Below are 25,319 nucleotides of genomic sequence, written 5' to 3'. Positions count from 1 at the left end.
AGCAGGCATCCAAAAGCTCTCCTTAAGGCAACCCTCAATGCGGCAGCAAGACTGATTACTGGAGTGGGGCATTACACCCATATCACTTCCTCTCTCTTCACTGACTCCCTTTCGAAGCCAAGATCCATTTGAAGATTGCGTTCTTGACACACAAAGCTCACCACCTGAAGATACCCTCATATCTGACATAGAACCTCAAGACATCAAGAGGAGGACACTCTCTTAGGAGTGTCAGCATCTTCCTGCTGAAACCGCCAAGATTCAGAAAAAAGACCTACGATTGCACCATCGCCCACAAAAGTTTAGAACTTGCTACCTCAAGAAACGCATACAAACCCTTCATTCTCTGCCTTGAATAAAGAAGCCCAAATTATCTTTTTTAACAGGTTCATTTCATAGGTCCTACAGTCAGGATCAGACCTGACCCGTTTGTAACTGGAGACCCAGAAAAGTTCGGCCAGGGAAGATATGCACTATACACAAAACGCTAGAGTTACATGAGCATGTCTTGCTTGCTTAGGGCAGTGTTCAGATAGTATCTTGTTCTTCTTCAATTGATCTTATTTTCAAACTGTTATTAGTGTTGTAATGGAAAAGGAGATTTTCTCACTCTGATAAACTTAGGTCTTGTTCACGCTTTTAAAAAAATCTTGAAAATGAAACAATTCTAAAGGCTTCACTGAAAACTGACCAACACTTCTCCTGATCTGAATGTTTTGGCCAGCTATTGCCCGAATAATGATCTACATTCTCCTGTGAAAGTTGTATGCCATTGTGCAGCATTACTTGTACAGGACCACCTAACACCTTCTCTGCATGCCCCAGTCAGGCTTTTAACGCTGAAATAAACTACTCTTTTAGTGGATGATACACCTTGCATGCACAGTTAGGAGGGATTTTCACACTTTCCTCAACGCTCTCTTATCAGCTTTTGACACACTGAAGCATTCAGCATTGTTATTGAATCTGTCCTCTCACACAATTTTATGGAAGTGCTTTCTAGTCTAATCTAATGTGTCTTGATTGTGTCCTTGAGTATTGACATATTGCATGTCTTGAAGAATCAAATGGCTCAGCATTGTATCTGTATATGGCTGTATGGAGCCATTTGGAGAACTCTTTAAGGGTTGTTGTGCCTTTATCACTCAGTTTGAAGTCCCATATCTGAAAATCTCATTATTGGCCGATGCTCATAGATGTTTTAGCAAGAAAGTAAAGTGTTTTGCCTTACTTTCTGCAGTTAATCTAAGATAAAGTAGAATATATTTTTGTGTCTCCTTCAGTTTTCTTGATCCCTTTTTAGCTTGTTCTTTCTTTTATTGGGTGCTGCAAAAATTAAATGGGTGAACCCTATAACCGTAATAACTAGGGTAAATCTAATGTAACAAATAACTGGTTCACTTGAGGGGAAAGGAATACTAATAGGTAAGCACAAGCAAAATAATTTTGGTCAAAGTCCAAACAAATAAGCACACAGAAGAGTAAGGCAAAAAGAGCTGTAATTCTCAAAACGTGATTTATGCTACATGGTGCTCATGTACCAAATCTGTATTGGTATGAATACAAAATAGGTACTGGAACTCAGGAGTACAATTTGGTGTGGCACCCACGGTTCCCCTCTTGGTGAATATTACCAGCAAGCAAGACATTTGCATCAAGACCTGAAATGGTAACTGGTTGAACAAGTCTCAAAGATTACACAATTTACCAATCTACAAAGGATTCTGTTATCTTTATAATGCAGATGGATTGACAGTTTAAATGTATCAGTCACTGACATTAATATCGATGAAGAAAGCATGTTGCCATTATGTACCTATGGAATTTAATTTTCACTTACATATTCCATAACTGATTAATTTATCTGTTCTTTTTTGTTTTGATTCCTAATTTAGCTTGTCGGTCTCAATCCTTTATATATGTCCCATCACACAGTGATCCTCCGTACTACTTTGGAATTGGCTCTAGACTACCTTTACTTGTGTTTGTTATGCATATTTGATTTTCCACTTCTCCGGGTACTCTTTGCATGCCTACTGTGTGCCTGAGTTAATTCTGTTTTTTTAGATGACTTAGGTGTGGTGGTTATAATTACTTCTTTGTTGGGTGTGATTTATTAAATCCTGGTGGGATAATTTTCACGTGATTGCATCACTTACCATAACTCAAACATATATGTGCCACCCTTTGCTCCATTTCAAATGTTTTTGGTTAGAAGGGCTTTAAACCTCCTCTTCGCACCATGTGGGGCTACTCTTCTCATTGTTCCCCACCCATGTGATTGTGCCATTGGCTTAGACACACAAGTCATTTCCTTCATTTATTTTTTATTTGGTTTGCCTCAGACCTCCTATTCCCTCAGTTTGGTACTACATCTTCCATCGTTCCTTTTGTTGCCTCACTTGCGATTGTGTCATCTGAATTGACTCACACTGATGCCTGAAACCCTTTTACTTATTTGTGATGGCACTTGTATATTGTAATATTTATCTTCTTGTTCAGATGGTCTGGATTGTTATTCACAGACTTCTGCATCAGTGGTGTCATCAGTTATGTCACTGACCATGTCATAAGTGATATAATATGTGAGGTCATAAGCAGTGCATTTCTGGAGCGCAAGTTATAGTTAGCTCAGGTAACTATAACTGCTGAATTTCTAAGGTTTTGTGCAAGTACATTCAGAACCTAACTATAACGTTCCTATAATTTATTTTTATTTTTTCCAGTGAATTTCCAAGGTTTTTTAATTCTATTTCCTAACTATAACATCCCTGTAACCTTAAGTATTTTCATTGGATTTATAAGGTTTAAATCTATTTAGTAATTATAACTTGTTTATAACATTTAGGGGTCATTATGACCCCGGCAGTCCCAGACCGCCGGCGGTAGTACCGCCAACAGGCTGGCGGTGTGAACCGCCGTATTATGACCGTGGCATATCCGCCACAGTCATACCTCTGGTACTGCCAGGCTACCAACAGTCGACAGCTTGGCGGTCGTAATCCACCAGGGCAGCGCTGCAAGCAGTGCTGCCCTGGGGATTATGAGTCCCCATCCGCCAGCCTGTCCATGGCGGTAAACACCACCATGGAAAAGCTGGTGGTAAGGGGGACTCAGGGTGCCCCTGGGGGCCCCTGCACTTCCCCTGCACTTGGCATGGGCAGTGGAGGGGCCTCCAGGCACAGCCCCATCGCGCATTTCACTGCCTGAATTACAGGCAGTGAAATGCACGTCGGGTGCTGCTGCACCCTCTGCACCTCAACATTGCCACCAGCTCGATTACGAGCTGGCTTCAATGTTGTTGTGACTTTTCGCTGGACCAGTGGAAATGTCATAATCGGGTGCCAAACATACTGCCAGCACTGGCGGTATTTTGGCGCCCGTGGCATCAGCGGTCTTTTCCAAAGACTGCCGATGTCATAATGAGGGCCTTGGTTTTTTAGGTAATTAAAATCTTTTTCTCATACTTACTAAGATATTAACCCCAGAAGTATGGGGACAAAGTAATGAGAATCCTTTTGTTAAGTTGTCTCCCATAATGAAATACACTAACCTTGTTGCAAGTAAAAAGGAACAGGCCCATTCCTTTTAAAATGGTGGTGATGATACTGTTTTATAGTTTATTTAGTATTTAAATACTTGTCAAGTGGTAGTGTAATATTGGAGGGGGGCGTGGCCTGACTCCGATGGCAGAGGAAGCCTCTCCTTGAGGCTCCTGCCAGCGATTCCCACTCCGGTCCAGCCTGAAAGGCAGTGGACCTCCAAACCGCTCCATTGCCTGGCTGAATATGCGCAGGGGTCCTGAGGCTCATTTTGAGGGGCCCGATCCCGGAGAGAAGAGAGTTTCGGGGCCGAATTGGCGGCCGACGGAGTGCCGCGAAAAAAAAAAAAAAGATGGCGGCCGCGATCTGAATGGCGTCCCCGGTGGCAGAAGAGCCACTAAAGCAATTCCCTGTTCCTTTCCCGATCACCCCTCTGGGAGACAGGAAGTACAAGGGGCCCTGGTGGTTCCCTCTGGGGTCCCACGCCGACGAACAGTGGGGCCCAGCGCGGCGTCTGTGCTCGGATAAGGACCGCGGAGCACACACAACATGGCGACCGACACCCGAGGGAAGGACCGAGTGGATCATGGTGAGAGGCGATAATTCCGGGGTTCCCCCAGAGCTCCTTTGGCAGCTCCCCTCTGAGGACGTCTGATCGCAGTCTACACGACAGCGCCGAGGGGTACTTCTGGGAGGCTTGACCCCATGGACCGCCTCAGGTGAGCTGGAACGAGGAGGGCGAAGTCGGCGACTTGATGGGGCGAACCTGGCCTGCACTGGGACACGGTGCATGCGGCCCCCCTCTACGGGGGTCCCCCTAGATGCGCAGTGCTACATACAGGAGAGTGCAGGGGGCCCCCAGACACTGGATGGGAGTCATGCATGCTTGAAGGCGCCCTCCACGAACGGCGAGGCTTTTTGGCTCGACGGGTCCACACCTTGACTGGGAGGAGAGAGAGTGTCCTATCTACCTGGCGTGTGGTGTACCTCAGGGGTTCTTAGCGGCCTAGAGTGCGGAGTGCGGCTGGCACTGGAAGGCGATAATCCTCTTACACGTGTACCGAGCGCCAGAAACAGCAAGTCTCTAATAAAAAGTTCGGCGATCCCTCTGGCAGTGCAGTATACAGCGCGGTGGTGGGAGAGTAGGGCTCCAGAGCCCACCGATCAGACGGAGTTGGAGCCATACCCCAGAAAATGGGTAAAGTCGGTCGCCGGAGGGACATAGAACAAAAAGGTGGGTCCTCAGCTGAGGCACAGGCAGTCCCGCCTGAACCCAGGAATGACGCTTCAGGAGAGGGCCGTGACGACCCCACACTTCAAGATGTCCTACAAGCTATAACGGCTTCCCGTGTAGCACTGGAGGGGAAAATCAACGCTTTGGCCACAGATCTCACAGTACTGCGAGATGATCACCGCCGCCTGGCCGAAAAGGTGTCCACCACCGACAGACAACTTAAAGAGCTCCTTCCAGAGGTCAAAGATGCCACTAAGTCTACACAGCAGCTGGAGACCAGGATCAAGGCCCTGGAATTAAGGGCCGAAGACGCGGAAAATAGATCGCGTCGCAATAACATACAGGTGATTGGTATGCCTGAAAGTGTTCCACAAACTGGCCTGGCGGAGTTCCTCGAGCGGTGGCTCCGAGAGGACTTAGCGGGCGACGGACTTTCTCCTTTTTTTGCGATCGAGAGGGCACATAGAGTTCCGTCGCGTCCTCCCCCTCCGGGAGCCCCCCCGCGACCTATAATAGCCAGGCTTCTTCATTACCGGGATAGGGATTACCTGTTGCATCAAAGCAGGGCCAAAGGGGACCGCACAATGGACAACCACACGGTTCGTATCTTCCCAGACTTCTCCCGGGAAGTACAGAAACAACGGGCCACCTTCAGAGCTGCAAAACAGAAACTGCGTCAATTGGGTCTACAATATGGCATGCTGTTCCCGGCGAAGCTTAGGGTAGTGACCAAAGACAGTACACAGTTTTTCACTACGGCGGAGGAGGTATGGCAATGGATTGATCTGCTTCCACATGAGGGGAATGGTCCTCCGGCACAGGGCCCTGAGCATGGACGGAGGAGAGGGGCTAAACGCAACACGGCCCGTATAGTAAATAGTCCCTCACCTGTGGAGATGCAAACTGAGAGACGAAAAGCCATGGAGGCAGCAGCTTCTTTGAGCGGCTCTGATCGCGGATCCCAAGTACAGACTGCTGCGGACTGTGAACCATCTGATTCGGACCATGAATCCGAGACTTCCCAAGTATCCGACAGATCGGGCCCGGCCATAACACCGGGCACTTCTGACTGTATCATATGAGAGTCCTCCCATCGAACTACACTTGAGCCAGTTGTCCTGGTAATGAGAGCCTCCCCTGGCAGGCACCGTGGTGGCCGGTGAGGAGGGCGTACTAGCTGTCACTATGGCGGTCATACCCGCCAGATGGATGAGACCGGGGTCCACAAGTACTACTATATCTTGCAATCCGGTAGTGGGGATTAGGGCGATGGCCCACTTCTTTTGTGATCTAGGAGTTACCCCACTTTCGATAATCTAGTTGACATTTCGCGAAGTTTGGATGAGAGTAGTTCAAACTTTTGTCCCGGGGAAGGGGAGTTGGGATGTTAATTGTTGGGGCTTGTTTAGGGGGAGTGATGAGTGGTGGATGTTTAACACTGGTCTGCTGATGTTATATAATGTGAGAGTAGGGATCTTCGTGGTATATGCTAGCCCTGCATGGGGTATGTCACAGATGGGGATTGAAACACAGTTATGGCGTCGTTAGGCACTTATAAATTTCTCTCATGGAATGTACGGGGCATGCACACAATGTCTAAGAGATATAAGGTATTCTCACATTTACAGCGGAGGGGGATTCAGATTGCGTTGCTCCAAGAAACACATTTAACCCAGGCTGAAGGGCTAGCACTACAGAAAAGGTGGAGGGGCCAGGCATACTATACCTCTTATTCCGCATTCGCCAGGGGTGCCTTGATATGGATCAGAGCCGGGGTTCCATTCCAGTTATTAGACACGCTCATAGACCCAGAGGGACGTTTTGTAGCAATCCGGGTCGATTGGAGGGAAGAGATCTAGCGTTGATCAATGTCTATGCCCCGAACTGGGACCAGGGTGAGTTCTTTACACGCTTATCGGGCCTCCTAGCCACCTATTTGCAGTTCCCCCTAGTGATGGGGGGCGACTTTAATTGTGTGGCCGATCCCTCCAGGGATCGCTCCCACCCTCCGTTACATGATTCCCCTCTGATGAGAGTAGCAGGGCTATTCTCCTCCTGGCAGGCGAGTTGGGGGCTGGTGGATGTCTGGAGACGGGTACACCCAGAGACCAGAGACTATTCCTTCTTCTCCCCCCGGCATGAGCTCCATGTCCGCTTGGATGTGTTTTTCTGCTCCCCAGACATTTTCCCTCAGGTGCATAATGTTGAATACCTGACCCGCACAATCTCTGATCATAACCCTCTATTACTAGAGTCACGCTGGGGTTCGCCCCCCTCTCGCATCCCCACCTGGCGGCTGAAGACTGAGTCCCTAGAAGACGCACCCTTTCGGGAGGAGCTAAGACAGCATATTACCCACTACTTTGTAGATAACGAGGCTTCGACCAATAACCCCTTGATTGAATGGGACGCTTTTAAAGTGGTGGTGCGTGGGCGCTGTATTGCGGGAGCGGTAGGGGTCCGAAGGACTCTACTTAGGGACACTGAACAAGCGGAGAGTGAGCTGCGAGAGATGGAGAAAAAAAGGCCTGAAAGTCCGCTCCTTCAACCTACTATCTTAGAGCTTAGAGCAACGGTCGCTGACTGTGTGGAGCGTCTTCGATGCTTTGACTACCAAAACTATATTACACGAGCACACGGGGAGAGAGACAAAGCGGGTCGGATGTTAGCTTGGGTAATATCGCAAACGCATAAGACATCCCCTATCCTGGAAATGATATCGGAGGGTGGAAATCCCCTTCACGGGCAGGAGCAAATTAACTCTCACCTCATGTCCTTTTACGAACGATTATATAAAAGCACTCTTCGTCCTGTCGGTAACTCCACCGATAGTTATGTATCTAGTCTGCAGTTGCAGACACTACCACCAGATGTTGCGACACAACTTGAGGGAGCCATTACACAACCAGAGATTCGGAGGGCCATTAGAGAACTATCGAGGGGAAAGACTCCGGGGACAGATGGTCTCCCTATCGAATTCTATGCCACGTATATAGATTTGTTAGCTCCTAGGCTTGAGATTCTATATCAATCCGCCAGAGACCGAGGAATTTTACCGGCAACAGCGAGGGAGGCGGTAATAGTGCCCTTGCTTAAACCTGGGAAAAATCCTACGGAAGCTGGGGCATACAGACCTTTATCCATGCTGAACCTGGATTACAAGATCCTCAGCAAGGTTCTGGCCTCTAGGCTTCTCCCCCACATGGCAACACTAATACATACTGACCAGGCAGGGTTCATCCCGGGGCGCAACACAGCGGATAACATACGCAGATTTATAGCGGTCATGAACGATCGAAAATCGTCTAGCCCAGCCCCTGGAGTGCTCGCAGTCGATATAGAAAAGGCCTTTGATAGCTTGGAGTGGGCCTTCCTTTATACAGTGATGTCCCGCCTTTGTTTCGGACCTGAATACATTGCCTGGGTCAGATTGTTGTATACTGAGCCCACTGCTAGGGTACGGACAGGACGGATAATATCCAGACCTTATGTCGTTGAGCGGGGTACCAGACAGGGGTGTCCCCTATCGCCGCTGCTATTTGCACTGGCTATGGAGCCATTAGCGGCCGCAGCACGCGGTGGTGGGGGGGGTCCCGGCATAGTGGCAGGGGGCAAGAGACATCAAATAGTGTTGTATGCGGATGATCTGTTGATCTTCTTAGACGATGTACACAGAGACCTTCCCCGGACCCAGCAGTTACTTTCGCAGTTTGGTGAGCTTTCTGGTCTTCGGGTGAATTGGGGCAAGACCGGCCTGTTTCCTTTGAACGCTACTGTAGCCCCACCATTAGAGTTGGGAAATGTCCAGTGGGTTCCAAGATGCCTCTCATACTTGGGGGTCAAGATTTTCCATGACCCACAGGATATAATAGACAGCAATATTGGAGGCTCATTGCGTTCCCTCCGTTCCAACATGGCTTTCTGGCAAACCTTACCTCTATCTGTAGCGGGGAGGGTAGCCATCCTTAAAATGGTGGTGTTGCCTCGCCTTCTGTATCACTTCACGGTCCTGCCAGTATGGATTCCTAAGGCCATATTTGCAGAACTAGAATCCATGGTCATAGCCTTTATCTGGGGGGGTGGACGGAAGCGAGTGGCTCTGGCCAAACTTCAGAGGCGGTCCACAGACGGAGGCCTAGCAGTCTCGGACTTTGAGGCTTACTACTTGGCAGCGCAATTCCAGTGGTTGGCGCAATGGATAGCCAACAGAGCAGCAACAGGGTTGGGGGTAAAGGCATTTACTCCCCCAGAGACTAGATTATACGAACTGTTGTTGGGGTGTCCGGGTACTGGGACGCATGATTCCCTTGAATTTAAAGTCCTTGCACGCTGTTGGAGGAGCTTTTTGCGTAAACTTAAAGTAAAGGCCCCTTACTCCCCTGACCTATCCTTCTTGTCCCTAAGAGCTTTGCCCCATCGGGGTGACTGGGGAGGACTCCAGTCCTGGGTGGAGTCCGGGATACAGACGGTAGGAGCACTATTTAAGGAGGGGACACTGATGCCGTTTGAAGTCCTTCGGACACAATTCGGTCTACAGGGAGGACACTTCTTATTGTATGGCTCAGTAGTGGCTAGTATCAGGAAACACTGGCTGACACGGACAGGAGAGCTCACTACACAAACAACCTGTACATATTTGGCGACTTCTTCTGGCACCTTTAAGGCAGTTTCTAATCTCTACAGCAGGGTTCAAGCGGATAGGAACATACCTTTGACTCAACTCAAATCGTCATGGAAAGTAGACCTGGGCACAACTATATCCGATGTGGACTGGGAGCGTATTCTGGGGGGCTTCCCCAAAATGACTCGCAATGCCAGATTTAAGCTGATTAATTTTTATGTACTTCATAGGGCATATCTCACCCCTGAGCGGATCAGCAGGTACTTTGAAGTGGAAGGAGTAAATTGCCCGAGGTGCGGACTAGAGAAGGCAGAATTTAGGCATATGTTCTGGAGCTGCCCTACGGCGGAGGTGTATTGGGCGGAGGTGAGCCGTCTGGTGGCTGGAGCGATAGGAAGAGAAATCCCTTGCACAATAGGGCATTGTCTGCTTGGCTGGTTTCCACGCACGGCTAAGTACAAAATAACCAACAGGTTCCGGGACTTGGCCTACGTACTGGCCAAGAGGGAAATAGCGATGTCCTGGAAGAATCCAGTTGGGCCGAGACTGTCCCTATGGACCAGAGAATTAACTAGGTGGGCTGGGTGTGAGAGCGCTGTTTTACATAGCGAGGCCAGAAGGGGTTGGCGGCCCCTGGAGGTGGCGCAAGGTTGGGACGCGATATTAGACTCCTTTAAGGAGGAATGCCGATTAGGTCCAGTCCCCTGATTGAATGATGTTTGGATGTTTTGAGAAGTTACCAATAGTCCCAATCCATTGGTGCCAGTACAGATGACCCCGGGGCAGGATCCTACGGTTGGACTAGACGGGGTAAACACTCTCACACTGTGAGCGGAGGGTTGACTCCTTCATAGCACACCTACATACAATACAACTGTCCAGATAAGCTACCAGTACCATCACTGGGGGGTGGGGCACTGTTGGGGAGGTTGAGGGATGGGGGGGGTAGGGTAGTTGTTGCAACATCAGATTGCTGTTAGTGCAGAGATGTGTAGATTGAAAAAGCTCTTGATCTCAGAGTCTATGTAGATCACTGTATATTCTCTTATACTATGTTTACCTACTCATTGGTTGATCGAAATTGCAATAAACTTTGTTTACAAAAAAAGTGGTAGAGTAATATTATTATATATATTTTTAAAATTAATTTTATATCTGCAGTGCCATTTGCGGTTCCGCCAAACGTAGAAGGTCGAAGTTCTATGGTTTTTATTCCGATCACGTGATCGGAATGAATCCGTGGTTCGGATCCCCGGTTTTGTGAAAATAAAAAAAATAATAATAATAATTAAAGATATAGGACCTATTCTTTCCCATGAACATAGAAGGTTGCACGGGGGCGTGGCGGGGCAACCAAAGATGGCGCACGCTTGATTTTCTCGTGCCGGAGGGGCCTGCAATTTATCTGCGAGTCCGAAGCCTGACCCCGGGGCAACCCACTGTTGCACCGCGGGGGAGCCTGAGGTGGCAAGAGGGAGAGCCACGGAGCCCGCGCTGGACGCTGCTGAGTGGGTGAGTGGGTCCTGAGCGCGCTGGGGACCCCGGGAGCTGGCGGCCTGGCCTGGGCGAGGATGCCAGGGACTAAAGTGCAAATGCGCTGCCTGCGTGGGGCGGAACCATGCCACAGAGCGCGCCGGAGACACCTGATGCGGCGCTGACTTGCCGGGGACGGCGGCAAGCGGCTGAGGCCGATGCCCCCTTGCGGAGTGAGCGCAGCGCACTGCTCACCTGGCCCGGGGCAAACCGATGACGCGCTGAGCGGGGAGACACGGAGCCCAGCCCGGACTCTGCCGAGAGGATCCCGATAGCATTGACGGGCGAAGGCGTCATGCACTGACCCAGGATATTTGGCAGTGACGTGGGAGATGTACTGGTCAGCCAGGCAGAACATTTGCACATTGAGTGAGTAAAAACTCTTCCGATACATAGGGTCCCAGGTTGCACAGTAGAAAAAGCAGGGGGAATTGCGTTACCTTGCTTCTGTAACATCAGTCTCACCACTTCATCTTTTTCATGAGATCTTCTGCTACATGTGCTGTCTCTGCTGCTTCTGCCACTCCTACCACCCCAGAAGGGCCTCCTCGAGGCTTCCTCCCTGCTGTGCTGAATTTCCACAGCTACCCTAGCCCAGGGGCTGGGCGCGGTGCACCCCGGCCCCCTCTCCTCTGGAGCTCTGCCACTGCGACCGCCTTTGCCCACCGCATCCCGCGCAGAGATAAGCGATCAGTATTTTTTTATTATTTTAAGGCTTGTTAGGCCCACAAGAGTGTTGCTGCTAGCTACCTTCTACCAGCTGTTGGGTAATCCACTTTGCGCCGCTTAGTATGCGGCCCAACGCAGAGTCCTCACTGGGCCCAGTGCGGTCGGCCCGCTGCCTAGCAGGCTGTCATGTTCTCACTAGATCTCGATTATCTGAATGTTGTCCACCACCATAAAATGGTGACGGCCTGTCCTGTATGTAGGGGCACGTGGAAGTGAGGTAACTCCGCCGACGTTGGATGTCATGGCGGAAGGTGGGCTTGCCCCGCACATGCTATTCATCATTGGCTAATATGGGGCTCTATGGAGTACAGTGGACATTGGGGTTCACCGGCGGCGGTGACAGTGTACACTGCCACCGACGTGACCACCATTTTCTATCTATGACCTCACTTGATTCCTGACTTTCCACAGGACAACACCTACACTGTGTGTGCTGCTGTGACCTGTGTCTGGATCCTGACATGGTCCGTGTGACCGGGGACAGGGCCCCTGCCATCACTTCGGAGGAGCTGGAGCGCTAGGTGGATGGGGTCCTACCCCAGGATGGATAGATGTGTGGGCCTCCAGACCAACAAGTGAGTACACCATGGGCACGATGCCTGTTACAAGGTTGCATGGAGATGTGTGTGCAAGCATTTTGTCATTTGGGGGGGGGGGGGGTCTGTCTGGTGATAGTGTACATGGTGGGCGCTGGGTGATGTGTGTGCCAGTGGAGATGGGATTTGTGGGCCATGTGTGACAGGCTGGATTGTATGTGTAATGGTGTCCTCCTGTCTGTATTACCTCTGCTGGTCAGCGCCCATCAGAAGAAGGGATTGTGGCATGCCATCGCCAAGGACGTGTCGACCATGGAGGTCTACAGCAGGTGGAGCATCCACTGTTGGAAAAGGTGAGAGGACCTGAGACACTGGGCCTTGAAGACCACGGAGGCCCAGCTGGGGATGGCCTCCCAACGAGGGCGGGGTGTCCGTCGAAACCTGAACCCTGATGGCCTGCATACTGGTGGTGGCCTACCCAGAGCTTGATGGGCGCTTGAGGGCATCACAGCAGCCACAAGTGAGTGAGTACAGTGGGCGTTACACCTTTAATTGGTAGGTAGCATGGGATCCTGGTGGTGGGTGTCAGTTAGTGAATGCCCCTAATGCCAGGTCAGACATTGCAGCGTGATCCAGCTCAAGTGTAATGGGTGTTTTGCAAAATCTTGTGACCTAGCTAGGTTGCGTTCCATGTCAGACAGGGCTTGGTGGGTCCCAGGAGGGGTGCAGTTGGCGGTGTTTGGTTCTCATCTTGCTGTGGTACCTAGCCAATGATATGCCAGTGCAATGCATGGTGCTCAATCCTGATCCCTGTGTGTGACGGTATTGTGTATGCCATCTGTGGTGTTGATGCTGTAATTTACCCAGTGCTCCCTTTCTCTCTCCTCTCTCCCTTTTTTCTTCTGTCATCCTGTCCATGTGTGCATTAACATCGTCTGGTGGAGGAGCAGGGGCACCGACAACAGAACCAGCTGCATCCCACAAGATCCAGGAGGCAGAGTCCACCGACGCTGAGGAAACCAGTGGGACGGCGGGAGAGGGGAGCCAGGAGGTGACAACACTGACTCGGATTCCTCCTCCGAAGGAAGCTCCCTGGTGGTGGCGGACACCTCTGGGACCACCCCTGCTACAGGTACAGCGGCCACCCCATACCAGCACCGCCCTCCCAATAGCCCCTCACCGAGTTGCCCCTGCCTGCTCACCCAGGAGGGTGGGCATCTCCTTTGCCCCAGGCACCTCAGGCCCTGCCCCAGTCAGCCCTGCTGCCCCGAAGTGAGTAGGCTATTGCCCTCCTGAGATCCATCTCTGTAGGGCAGTCAACCATTGTGAATGCCATTCATGGGCTGGCATCCCAGATGCAGCAATGCTGTGCATTCCTGGAGGGCATCCACTGTGGATTGGTGGCCCGACTGAGATTGTTTCAGGCTCTGGCCTCCTCTCTGATGGCAGCCATTGTCCCTGTTCCTACTGTCCCCTTCCAACTACCACTTCACAGTCCCTGTCTCCTCTACCACAACCCATCCCATGCACACATACAGACAAGCATGCACACAAAACATCACACAAGAGTGGCACAGACAAACACAGGCAGCACACTTCAGGCTGAAGCACTCAGAGAAACAACAGACAGTTGCACACACAACAACATCCACTGTCTCCTCCTCCTCCTCCTCCACCTCCTCCCTCACAGTCACACTTGCACTCACACTTACATGCACTGCTATCAACAGCCACCGCCACCATCACCACACCAAGCAGCACACACACCTCACTTGCAGACACCTCCACAACAGCCATCCATGTATTCCCTGTATCCTGAGGCTGGCAGGGTTACACCTCCAACAGCAGTGGGCAAGGAGCCCTCGCCTCCATTTGGGACACAGCAGCCCTTACCTCCAGCTGGGAAACAGCAGCCCTCACCTCCAGCAGAGGGCATGTAGCCCACCCTCCAAGGACTGTTGTACAAAGACCCCTCTCCAGAACCAGTGGGCAGGTTCTCCACCTCAGAGGCTGTGACCTTGTACTCCCCAGCAAAGGAAAATGGGCATGGAGCCCCCTCCAGAACCAATGGGCACGTTTCCCACTTTAGCTGAGGTACCCCCCACCACCCTTCCCCCTGAGGTGCCTGCCCATTTCCAACATGATGCCCCTGCACAGTGTAGTGTGGGTATTGTCAGGGAACAAGTTGCGGCTTGGAGTGTGCCCTGTGACCATGTGGGCATTTTGTACTTTGGACTGGCCATTGGCCATTTCTGAACATTCACTCCAATTTATTTTATCACATGGACAATATGGTGGCTGTTGGCATCAGATTACAATATCAGTTATACCTATATGTTGTCCTTACAATATGACGTGGGTCCTGTGACATTGGTTTTCCTCTGCAGCTGCTTGTATGTGTGGTGTGTGTGTGTGAATGGAGTGTCTTGTGCATGTTTGTCACTCTCCTTTTCCTCCCTCCCTCCCTTGTGTTCTAGGCGGCTGTACTCACAATCGTCGTCTTCGTTGGTGTTCCAGGTGGAGTATGGCGTAGAAGAGCATTGAGAAGTTCCGGTTCCATGGCGGCGTTGACCTTCTCTGTCTCTGATGGTGAGTTTTTACCCTTCTGTGTTCTGTTTCTGCCAGGCTTTTGATGGTGCTGATACCGCCCCAGAAATCGTGGCGGTTTGCTATGTCATAATATGGTGGGCAGTACCTTGTCTTCCGCCTGGCTGTTGATGGCTGCCGCCGTGGTCAGTGGTGTTAACACCCTGGCGGTTGGTGTGGTACACTGGCTGTCTATGAGAATTATCACCACCATGGTCATAATTTGGCAGTATTAGCGCCACTTTAACAGTCACTGTCATTGTCTTAATGACCACCTTAGTTTCTGTGGTAACTTCACCCCCGCCAATAGGTTCAATTCCAAGTTGTCCACTTCCCACCACCACTGTGCTGCACATTGTAGTTCAATGACTGCCTTGTGAAGAAGTATATCTGGCAAACCTAATCTTCCAGTGCATGATATAGCTTGGCAATTACTTTAAATTGTACCTTTGTCTATCTTTTCCAGAAGGAGCAGAAGTGAGTGTTCTCTTTTCAGGAAGTCCATCCATGGAGATATTGGAAGGCAGCACCATTTTATATAATACAATCCAAAGCAGCGCTTTGAATTAAAATGTCATATCTCTATTGTGTGCAGCACTAACGTACAAATAGATAATGGGTTCCCACGTTATTTCCAATTGAGATAATTCTTCTTCTTCAACCCATCGTATTGCCTTCAGCAAAACAGATAGAATTTGTCCCAGTTGATGCCGGGACCGGACACTGGCCCTAAAGTTTCTAATGGTTTCTAGTGTAATTCGTACGACTTTCATCAGATCCTTGAAATACACTAAAAAGTCATAATATAATGGCACTACAAGAGGTTGTCTGAGCAAGCCCGAATATTTCAAGTAAACATGTGGAAGGCATGTATTTATGCAGAAGGGACAGCTCGCATTACTGATTGTTCACTCTCTTGTAATTCTAGGGGTCAGAAATAGTATTCCCGGTTTTACTGTGCACCACAGGCTTATTGTATAAGAGTTTAACCCAGTTAATTATACTATGAACAGAATTCACAGCTTTCACTGATAAAACATATGTGCACTCCATCTAGAAATTTCACTGCAACCCTCTGCTAAGAATCCCTTTTATGTTCCTTTATGTTGAAGAGGCACTGTTATATTCCTGCTTAAAAATGCTCAGGATTTTCCCAAGATTAGTTTTTGAGAACGTATCCAGTGATCAATGTGAGAATCCAGTTGGATAGTACTGTACTCAGTGCTTTTGCATTAAAGTTGATCATAGGCAATTACTTGTAGAAGAGATAGGAGAAGGACTCTGTGCCAGACTTGAGTGGCAACATAATTATCGATTCCTTCATTAACACTTAAAGCATGCCAGAGTTTTTAAAATTCAACATACATTGCAAAAGTTTGTGAAGCCGAGGTGCATAAAGGCAAAAGAACTCTGTGGGGTTCTTTTTGCTTCCCAGGAGACGAGTTGCGGGGAGGGATTAGCATCTCAACATGTATCTCTTTGGCAATCTTCCCAACCACCTCCTCTCTAATTTTGTCATTTGATCTTCAGGCAAGCCCATATTGCCATCAAATCGGAATATCAATTGTAATACTCCGGAAAGTCCTAGGTTATACCTTGATTTGTCCTGCCCACCCTTCCTTTGCTGTCCATTGGTCATCTCTTTGGAAATGATTGGCTAGCTCTGCAAGCAATTCATCTATCTTGAAGCCTTCTCCGTATAATGAACCCCTTGACTCATAGTAGACACGTCTCCAGTTACTTCATATTCCAAATATTAACCCTAAACTTCTCGGGGGCGTGGCCAGCTGAGCAGCTAGATGGCCGCTCTTTGAGTGAGCTCCGCCGGCCGGATTGAAATCCTTCAATAATCCTGCACATCGGGGCGAGCACAAACTGCCAAAACCTACAAAAAATGTGCGGATGACGGTGCAACGCAGGTGGAGGCAGGAGAATCGTATTTTTTATTGCCTTGAGGAGCTGGGGGACAGCGCGGCCTGAGGGCGGAACTGGCGGTGGCGTCTGACGGAGCTCGCTGGTGGAAGAGCCGCGACTCGGGCCGGGGGCTTGTGCTGGCGGCGGGGCCTGAGCTGGGGCAGCGCCGGGACGCGGAAAGGTCCCGGCATTGTTAAAGCTGCCCCGGGGATCCTGCCGGCGCTGTGGTGCTGGGGCGGCCCCTGGGCGGCCTGGGAGGTAAGCTCGCGGAGCCGCGTGGCCGGGCAGCGGCTCTGGACTCGGGGCGCTGCTCGCGAGCGCGGACGAAGCCGGAAAGATGCGGGACCCCCAATAAAACTATACGGGTGACATTTGAGCTGCACTCCGACGGACGGAGGCAGCCCGCTGAACATCAATGCTGAGCCTGAGGCGGGGGTCGGAGTAACAGATTTCAGAGGCGGCCGCCGCCATTTTGGGGCCAAAAATACAGATGACAGAGTGAGGTGGCGCGTGGACTGTAGAGAGGCTGAGCACCGGCGCGGAATCTCGCGGATGCCGAAGGCGCCCTGTGGAGGAAACTAGAGCTCTTCAGAAGGTGGAAGTGTCTGATCTGCCCGGCGCCGCGAGTGGCGTGCTCCGAAGATGCAGAGGTGAGGCGCCTGGGGGCCTGGGAGCAAACACAGCTGGGCAGAAGGCGGATTGTGGATAGTAGGGACAGGTGCTGCTATGACCTGTCCGGTTGCCTCGTGAGTGCGGGGGGGGTGAACGGAAGGCCCTCCCCCCCCCCCCGCCGACCTGAGCTAGTGGATGGCAGAGTGGACATTGGCTTACACCCTGGCAACTGTATTGGACAAATGCGGAGAGTCAATCTAAGGGAACCCAGTGGTGGTGCTGGCGGCGACAACAACGGGGCTTGTTAGAGTGGAATCAGTCAGCGAGAGTTCCGTGAAGGAGATAGGGGTGCCCAGCTGCGGCTACGCGGGAGCGGAGGTGGCTCTGGGTCTTAGCTGGTAGCTCGCGGCGGGACCGGGTGGATCTCTCTCTGCCATGGGGAAGCATGATGCTAAGCAGCCGAAACTGAACTTTGATCATAAGCGCTCCACGCGGCAGGGAGAGTTGGAGCAAGGGCCCCGGGCGGTGGAGGGGCGCGACCTGGCCGCAGACGACCAGGGCGAAGATTTGCGCACGTTGATGCTTGAGATGCGCTCCAGCCTCTGTAATATTGATACTAAACTGGACAATCTCACCAGTCAGTTAGACTCTGTGAAAACCCAGGTGGCCACACACGAGACAAGGTTGGACACGCTTGAGGCTCGCTATTCTGAATGTCATGAGTATCAAGTGGAAACAAGGGACCAACTCCTGCACATGGACAAATTATTGGGAATAATCCATGCAAAGAATGAGGACTTGGTAGCACGGTCCCGGCGCAATAATCTACGCATCACAGGAATCCCGGAGACCACTGCCATAACTAAGATGGAAACATATATCACTGAACTCCTACACGAACTGTTTGACCCCAGCCTCTCGGCGGTGTTTGCGGTGGAGAGGGCGCATAGATCGCTGGGCCAGAGGCCCCCTGTGGGTGCGCCGCCCCGACCTATAATTGCGAGAATCCTGAACTACCAAGACAGAGACTTGATCCTTAAACTGGCGAGGGGGAGAGGATCCATCACGCACAAGGGAAATAACATCTCCTTTTACCCTGACTCACCCCGGCTGTCCAGGCCGCCCGCCGTGAGTTCCTGCCTGCAAAACAACTTCTTCTGCAGGCGCAGGTCCCGTACTCCCTCCTCTACCCGGCTAAATTAAAGGTGTCCTTCGAGGGGTCTGCCCACATATTCACTGATGCCAAGGAGGCGATGAAGTTCGCTAAACACGTGGGACGCAAATCCGCACAACGTTCCAGGGATGCTGTGGAGACAGGGGATAGCAGGCTCTGTGAGAATGAGTAAACGTGGATCCAATCTAATATACCCTGTCGGGAATTGCTCCTAGTTAAAAGTGACTTCTACCCGCTGGAGGGGGAGAAACACTTGTGATGCCTGTTGTTCAATCTTGTCATCTGCTATTCTAGATAGATCTCATTATTAGGTTTTGTGCGGCGAGGATCCCCTGCAGATCTTCCGGCCACCCCGTTTCACACGGGGAAGTAGCCGGCATCGCCACACTCCCTTGGGAATGTTCCCTTGCTTATTAAAATGTCTCTTTGGGGATAATATGGGGAAGGTTAATCTACGACCCGGTTGGGGGGTTGGAGTGGGTGGGGGGAGGTGGGTTGGGTTTGTTATCTTGTTGTTTACTGCCAACATCTATTGTATGCTACCTGTGTGGTGTCTTGAACGTACAGCCTGGTCATTGTCAACATGTCTTACTGCACTTTACATGATGTGTGAGAGAAATGCCAAAAGTGGATAAAACCTTGAACTGTCTCACCTGGAATGTTAGGGGGCTCAACGACCACAGGAAGGCTAGGTCGGTACATGCATATTTGGTGCGGCATGGTGTGGATGTCTGCCTATTGCAGGAAACGCATTTGAACACTGCCCCTGCCCAAAGACTGCGTCACACTAGATGGGGCCATGTTTATTCAGCTATTTACTCCAACTATGCCCGAGGGGTGGCGATACTGTTAAGACGCGGGTTGGACTGGCGGGAGGGCGCTGTTCAATGTGACCCAGAGGGGAGATATGTTTGGGCACAGGGCATTGTGTGCGGTGTTTCGGTAGTATTCGTGGCTGTGTATGGGCCTGATGTAGACTCTCCAGGTTTCTTCCATAAGCTTTGGGGGCAGGTGAAAGCCACTGGATGCGATACAATTGTATGGGGTGGTGATTTCAATGCAGTACTTGATGACACAGTAGATAGGAAGGGGGCAGCTCGCACATTGAATCCGTTGGCGGGTTCCGCGCTACGGGAAATAATGCTGGATGGCGCGTTGGTTGATGTATGGCGAGGTAGACATGGGGACCTGAGGGAAGGCACCTGTATATCGACCTATAGCGGCGCGTGGTCTCGTCTTGACTTTTGGCTTGTGTCGCAAGATGTTGCACTGTGGACGTCACAGGTAGAGCACATGCCCCGTACACTGTCCGACCATGCGCCCTGTATGCTGAGGTTACTACTCCCTGGGGGTCCTTCCCCGGCATTCTCATGGCGACTCCCACCCCAGGCACTACTTGATGTTGCATTCAGGGAGGAGATACGGACTGATATTACTGACTATTTTGAGCGTAATGCGGGGTCGGTGGACACAGAGGCGACTCTGTGGGAGGCCTTCAAGGTCGTCATTAGAGGCCAATGTATAGCCCAGCAGGCGGGTGTATTGAAGGCGATACGGAGCACTCTGGTAGCACTTGAAGCCGATATAAAACAACTCGAAAGCACTTTCTTAGAGGCTGGGGAGTCAGAAGTGGCGGGGCTATTGAAAACCAAATTATTGGAATATGAAGAGGAGGCGTTGAGGGAGGTCAAGTTCCTGGGGAAATATGCGGAGGCGAGGCGCTACGGCGAAGGAGGGAGACCGGGGAAGGTCCTAGCAAATATGATTAGACCGCCGCATCCCGCGACATATATCCATGAACTGCGCACAACTGATGGCGAACTGCTTCATGACAAGGAGAACATTGTAGGAGCATTCTCCAAGTTTTATTCTCGTTTATATACCAACACTCAAGATGAATGCCCAGAAGGGCTTATATCCTATCTAGATTCCATTGCATTGGTATGGCTCAATAATAACCACAGAGAATATATGGACCTTCCAATAGACGCCGGAGATGTGGCACAAGTTATCAGGAGCCTGCCGCCTGATAAGGCGCCGGGACCTGATGGTCTCACAACAGCTTTCTATAAGGCATACGTAGACGAGCTGTCGCCCTGGTTGCTGGCAGTGTACGAGGAGGCCCTGGAGAAAGGGGTGTTGCCTGCCACTATGCGCTGATTATCACGCTGCTGAAGCCGGATAAACCTGCTGACGATCTAAACTCATATAGGCCCTTATCTCTGATTAATGTAGATGTGAAAATTTTAGCCAAACTGCTCGCGAACCGTGTGCAACCAATGCTGTCGATGGTCGCGCTCCCCGACCAGTCCGGTTTCATACCAGGTAGGGCGACCTCCCACAACCTGCGAACGATCTTCGCTGCATTACATTACCTACACCCCGAGGTTAGAGCTGCCGTGGTGTTTTTAGATGCCACTAAGGCCTTTGATACAATTGAATGGCCATATTTATTCCATATATTAAAAAGGATGGGTTTCAGTACGCTGCTGATTAGAAAAATTTGCCTGCTTTACACTTTACCTACAGCCAGAGTGCGGGTGAATGGTCTGGTGTCGGAGCCGTTCCCTGTATTGTGTGGTACCAGGCAGGGTTGTCCTCTCTCCCCGCTGCTATTTGCCATAGCTATGGAGCCGCTAGCTGCGAGGATTAGGCAACATCATACTGCAAGGGGTATAGGATTCAGTTCTAGAAATCTTCTAATATCACTATACGCGGACGATGTGACCCTTTATCTTATCAATCCTGCGGACAACTTGGATCCCATCCTGCGGGAATTTGTCCGCTTTGAGGGTTTCGCGGGCATCTCCATCAACTGGTCTAAATCGGTAATCTTTCCCCTCACGGACGGCACTGCGGAGGTGTGCTCTGAATACCCCCTGCGCTGGAGGCGGAAAAAGTCAAATATCTGGGGATTTGGATAAGTCATGACCTTCAGGAGATTTGGGGCCTTAACTTTGGCAGGGCTATGATGTGGCTGAGCGAGAAAGTGAAATTATGGGCTTCCCTGCCCCTATCACTAATTGGGCGGATCGCGTTGACAAAAATGATAGTGTTACCCAAATTCCTTTATCTATTCGTCAATATACCTATACCGCTTACAGCACACTTCTTCACCACTTTGAGGTCATGCCTGGTTGAGCTGGTGTGGGCGGGTGGACAGGCCAGGATAGCGTGGGACGCGCTGGCGCTGCCACTGCGACAGGGAGGTTTGGGTGCCCCAGATATAAAACTGTATGCCCTCTGCGCTCAGGCTCAGTTCCTGCATTTTTGGACCCACCCTGTCCCTTTTCAACCTCACGTGGCAGTGGAACGAGATGTGGTGGCGCCCCTTCCACTTGGAGTGGCGATATGCGCTAAGGCAAGGCGTCCTAGAGAAGATGTAGATACGGCTAGGATGCTGCAGTGGGTATGGGAGGAGTTGCGCATGAGGGCCGTGGTCCCACTGTTGTATGCTCCATCGCTCCCTCTGTTGCATAACCCGATGCTGCCCTGTGTGGCTGATGGAATAGCTGGTCACCTGATTGACAGGATGAATCTCCGCACCTTTGCTGACCTTTTTCCCAATGGCAAGTTTATGCCTCCCCCGGCGCCGGAGGAGGGAGGTGCGGTGCCCTTTTCCGAATTATTTCTGTACCATAAACTACGTGCAGCGTGCCGGACACTATTCGGGGGGGGGTTCCCTGATGCGCCGCCGGTCTTTACAGCTTTGGAGGTGGTGGTGGGCTCCCCTTCTCCCCGAAAGCTAGTAACTCGTATTTATCGCCATATGCAAAACATGACACCAGTGGTAGCGCCTAAATCTATGCTGTATTGGAACGAGGAGCTCCAGCCTGAGATTTCTGAGGAACAGTGGGAGTTCTGCTGTGGGCAGCTTGCTGAGCTTTCGCCAAATTACAAGCTGCGTTTAATACATTTTAAATACCTGCATAGGTTCTACAGAACCCCATCAGCCTGAAAAGAATGGGGATTAGGGAGACGGATGAATGTTGGCGTTGTGGGTCGGCCTTGGCCTCTTTTCTACATATAGCGTGGTCCTGCCCGAGGTTGAAGGGTTATTGGTCTCAGGTTTTTGTATCGGTAAACCAGATAGTGGGCCGCTCTGACGTCCCTTCCCCTCTGATTAGGCTACTAGGTTATGTCAGAGACACTCCGCCAGCAGTGCGCAGGCTGCATGCATTACTTTTACTGTTTGCTAAGCGACGGGTGGCGATACACTGGGGTAGGCAGAGGGTGCCCGCGGTGAGGGATTGGCTGGCGGATGTAACTTACGGGCACACGCAGCTAACCACATTCTGGGAGTTAATGCCGGCTGCATCTAGACCCCGTGACATCTGGGATCCGTTTGTGAGCTGGGCTCGGGAACATCAGAGCCGGGAATCAGAGGGAGATACCCTAAGTGAATGATCCCTGTGAGGGGGGTGGCGGTGGGGATACATCGCACTCCTCGCCTTTCACATCAGGGAGGATATGCCTTTAACACTAGCATGACCCCTGTTTTTTCCCGCGGCTGCCCTCTCTAAACACCAAGGCAGAATGTTGTGACCCTTCTGAGCCCCTGTGCCCAGTCTAGGTGCTTGTAATCTCTATTGATATGGACATGATGACTACTGTAATATGTTCCTTTTTGTGGGACATCTAAATGCATACTATATGTAACACACTAATGATGATAATTGGCAAGTTTGTTTGTTGTATTTTTTATAACGAAAAATGCTCAATAAAAAAAATAAAAAAAATCCTAAACTTCTCCATATGTGTTAGTTCATGTTTCTACACATCTACACATCTGAGCAGAGAGCTCATAACCAGTCATTATGCAACGGGTAGCTTTTGAATTTACAGATACATGACCCAAAGCTCATCAGAATATCCCATGGCAAAATCCTATTACTATGCATAACCCTGCCTCTTAAAAGGTCATACACCTTCTCCTACTCCCATTTCTTTTAGGTGACTAGCATTGTGTGGTTTATTTTTTATCTTCTCTCATCATCAACCTTCACTTCAAATGGTCCTTCGGGTATAGATAAAGTTTATAGTTTTCTTGAACATCCGCATTTTTGGCCTTTCTCCATGCAGCACTTTATGTGCCAAGTTTCCGGCATAGGTCCGGAAGCCTATCTTCAACCCAATCCCAAGCCTTCATTAGAGAGTCAAAAAATCTGGAACTGTACTGTAGAGAACCGTAGTTTAGCTACAAAAAGAAGCATGCATATTAACTGCATGGTGACACCTTGCGCTTAACCTTCTCAGCAGACTTTTTACCTGTTTTACCAACTTAGTAATATCTGGTAAAATGAAATCTTTGTATTCTTAGTTAAAGATAGATACTACTCCTGTCCCCATTTAGTTTTTTAGTATGACATTGCTATCTATATTGCTGTTATGGTGACTAAGCGCTGAGACTCTATCCTTGGTTATCGCTTACGGGAGCCACTGCTCCAAAAACAGCTGATTTTAGGTGCGGATCGAATATTCCCCAGGCATCAGACTACAGCTGGAAACTTTACAGCAGTACATTGGAGCTCCATCAGGTGGCGCAGCGCATCTCTGCACTGATGCCATTCATGTCTGGAAATAATATGCAGAGCCTATATATGCACCACCCCTGCGTGCTATTGTCAGTTCCTTTTTTTCTGCGCCGCCACCAGACAAGGATCAGAGGCTCCTTTCGTGTCTCGGAGACATTTACCTCACAACATTTCTTCAGTGTGCGAGGGATGTCAACCCCAAAAAGAACAGGTTTTAAGCCCTATCGGGACTTCTGCAAACACATGAAAGATCCACACCAGTTATTTGGGTGAGCCTCGATTCCAAGCCCTGCAGCGACTGATTTATTTACCCAAAAGCCATCAGGTACTACGAGGCGAAGCTATACATCGGCAGTTCTTGCCGGGACCACTGCAAGTCATGGTCTGCATTAAGGGTTCAGTCCCATTCCCGTTGACAAAGCCACTATGGAGGCCAGTCTTCATTGCAGTCCAAATCATCAGATAAGTAAAAAAAAGAAAAGAAAAAAGAAGCACAAGAAATCAAAACAGGTTTTCTGCGCCCTTGCACCACTCTCATTTGCCTGAACAGGGGTAGCGCCACACTCTTGATTTTCCTTCCAAATTTGTACGACTTCGAAGTCGATCCCGCAGCTGGTTCCAGTACAACCAGAGTTGACAGGCCAATAGCCACGCTACATCAGAGCAAAGCTCTGCGCAGCTATGCTCCTTTTCTTCAGATTCCTGCGACTCTCTCTTATGTACCTAGGGAACCAAGAGGCCCTCCATCTGTAGTATTGCCAGCAGGTTCACCCTCGGCGCCAGTTGCACCTGCCAAGCCTGTCTTGCCTCTGGCTCTAGTCCTAGCCCTGCTTCCGGCTCCGCAAACTGCGCCGCCCCAGGCACTTAAGTGCAGGTGCCGAATCCATCAACGCTGGAGGAGGAGGTTCCAGTGGTTTTCTCTGAGTTCGAATCAACACCTATCCTACCTCAACCAAAGTTGAAGATGACCTGCGTGATGAGTTTGCTCAGCCCTACCAGGATGATAATGAGTACAATGCCTTATAGGAGGCTACTGGTCTTGACACCTTTCCAGAAACAGGCCTACTCTCACCTCCTGCACCATCTACAGAGGATTCTGCCTTCTGCACCATGGTAATGCGTAGGAAGGCCGAAGTACTTGACTTCCAGCTCTTCACTTTGGAGGTTGAGACCACTGTACTGACAGAAGTCCTCCAACCAAGGCAAATATCTTTTGAGCCCCTCTTCCATGTAATGAGGCGTTGACGGGTACTTAAATGAGGGCTTGGACCGAACCTTGTTTCTGCCCCCAGCCCTCCTAGTCC

At 50.4% G+C, this 25,319-nt stretch overlaps 1 protein-coding gene across 4 annotated transcripts in view; it reads left to right on the top strand.

Annotated features, from left to right (window-relative positions):
- KAT14 (lysine acetyltransferase 14) overlaps positions 1-25,319 on the top strand; it is a 395,910-nt gene that overhangs the window by 295,651 nt on the left and 74,940 nt on the right. The gene's annotated exons all lie outside the window — the stretch shown is intronic.

This window comes from Pleurodeles waltl, chromosome 5 (assembly GCF_031143425.1).
Source record: "Pleurodeles waltl isolate 20211129_DDA chromosome 5, aPleWal1.hap1.20221129, whole genome shotgun sequence".
NCBI lineage: Eukaryota > Metazoa > Chordata > Amphibia > Caudata > Salamandridae > Pleurodeles > Pleurodeles waltl.
The sequence above is the reverse complement of the archived record's forward strand: the minus strand, read 5'-3'. Positions and strand labels throughout refer to the sequence as shown.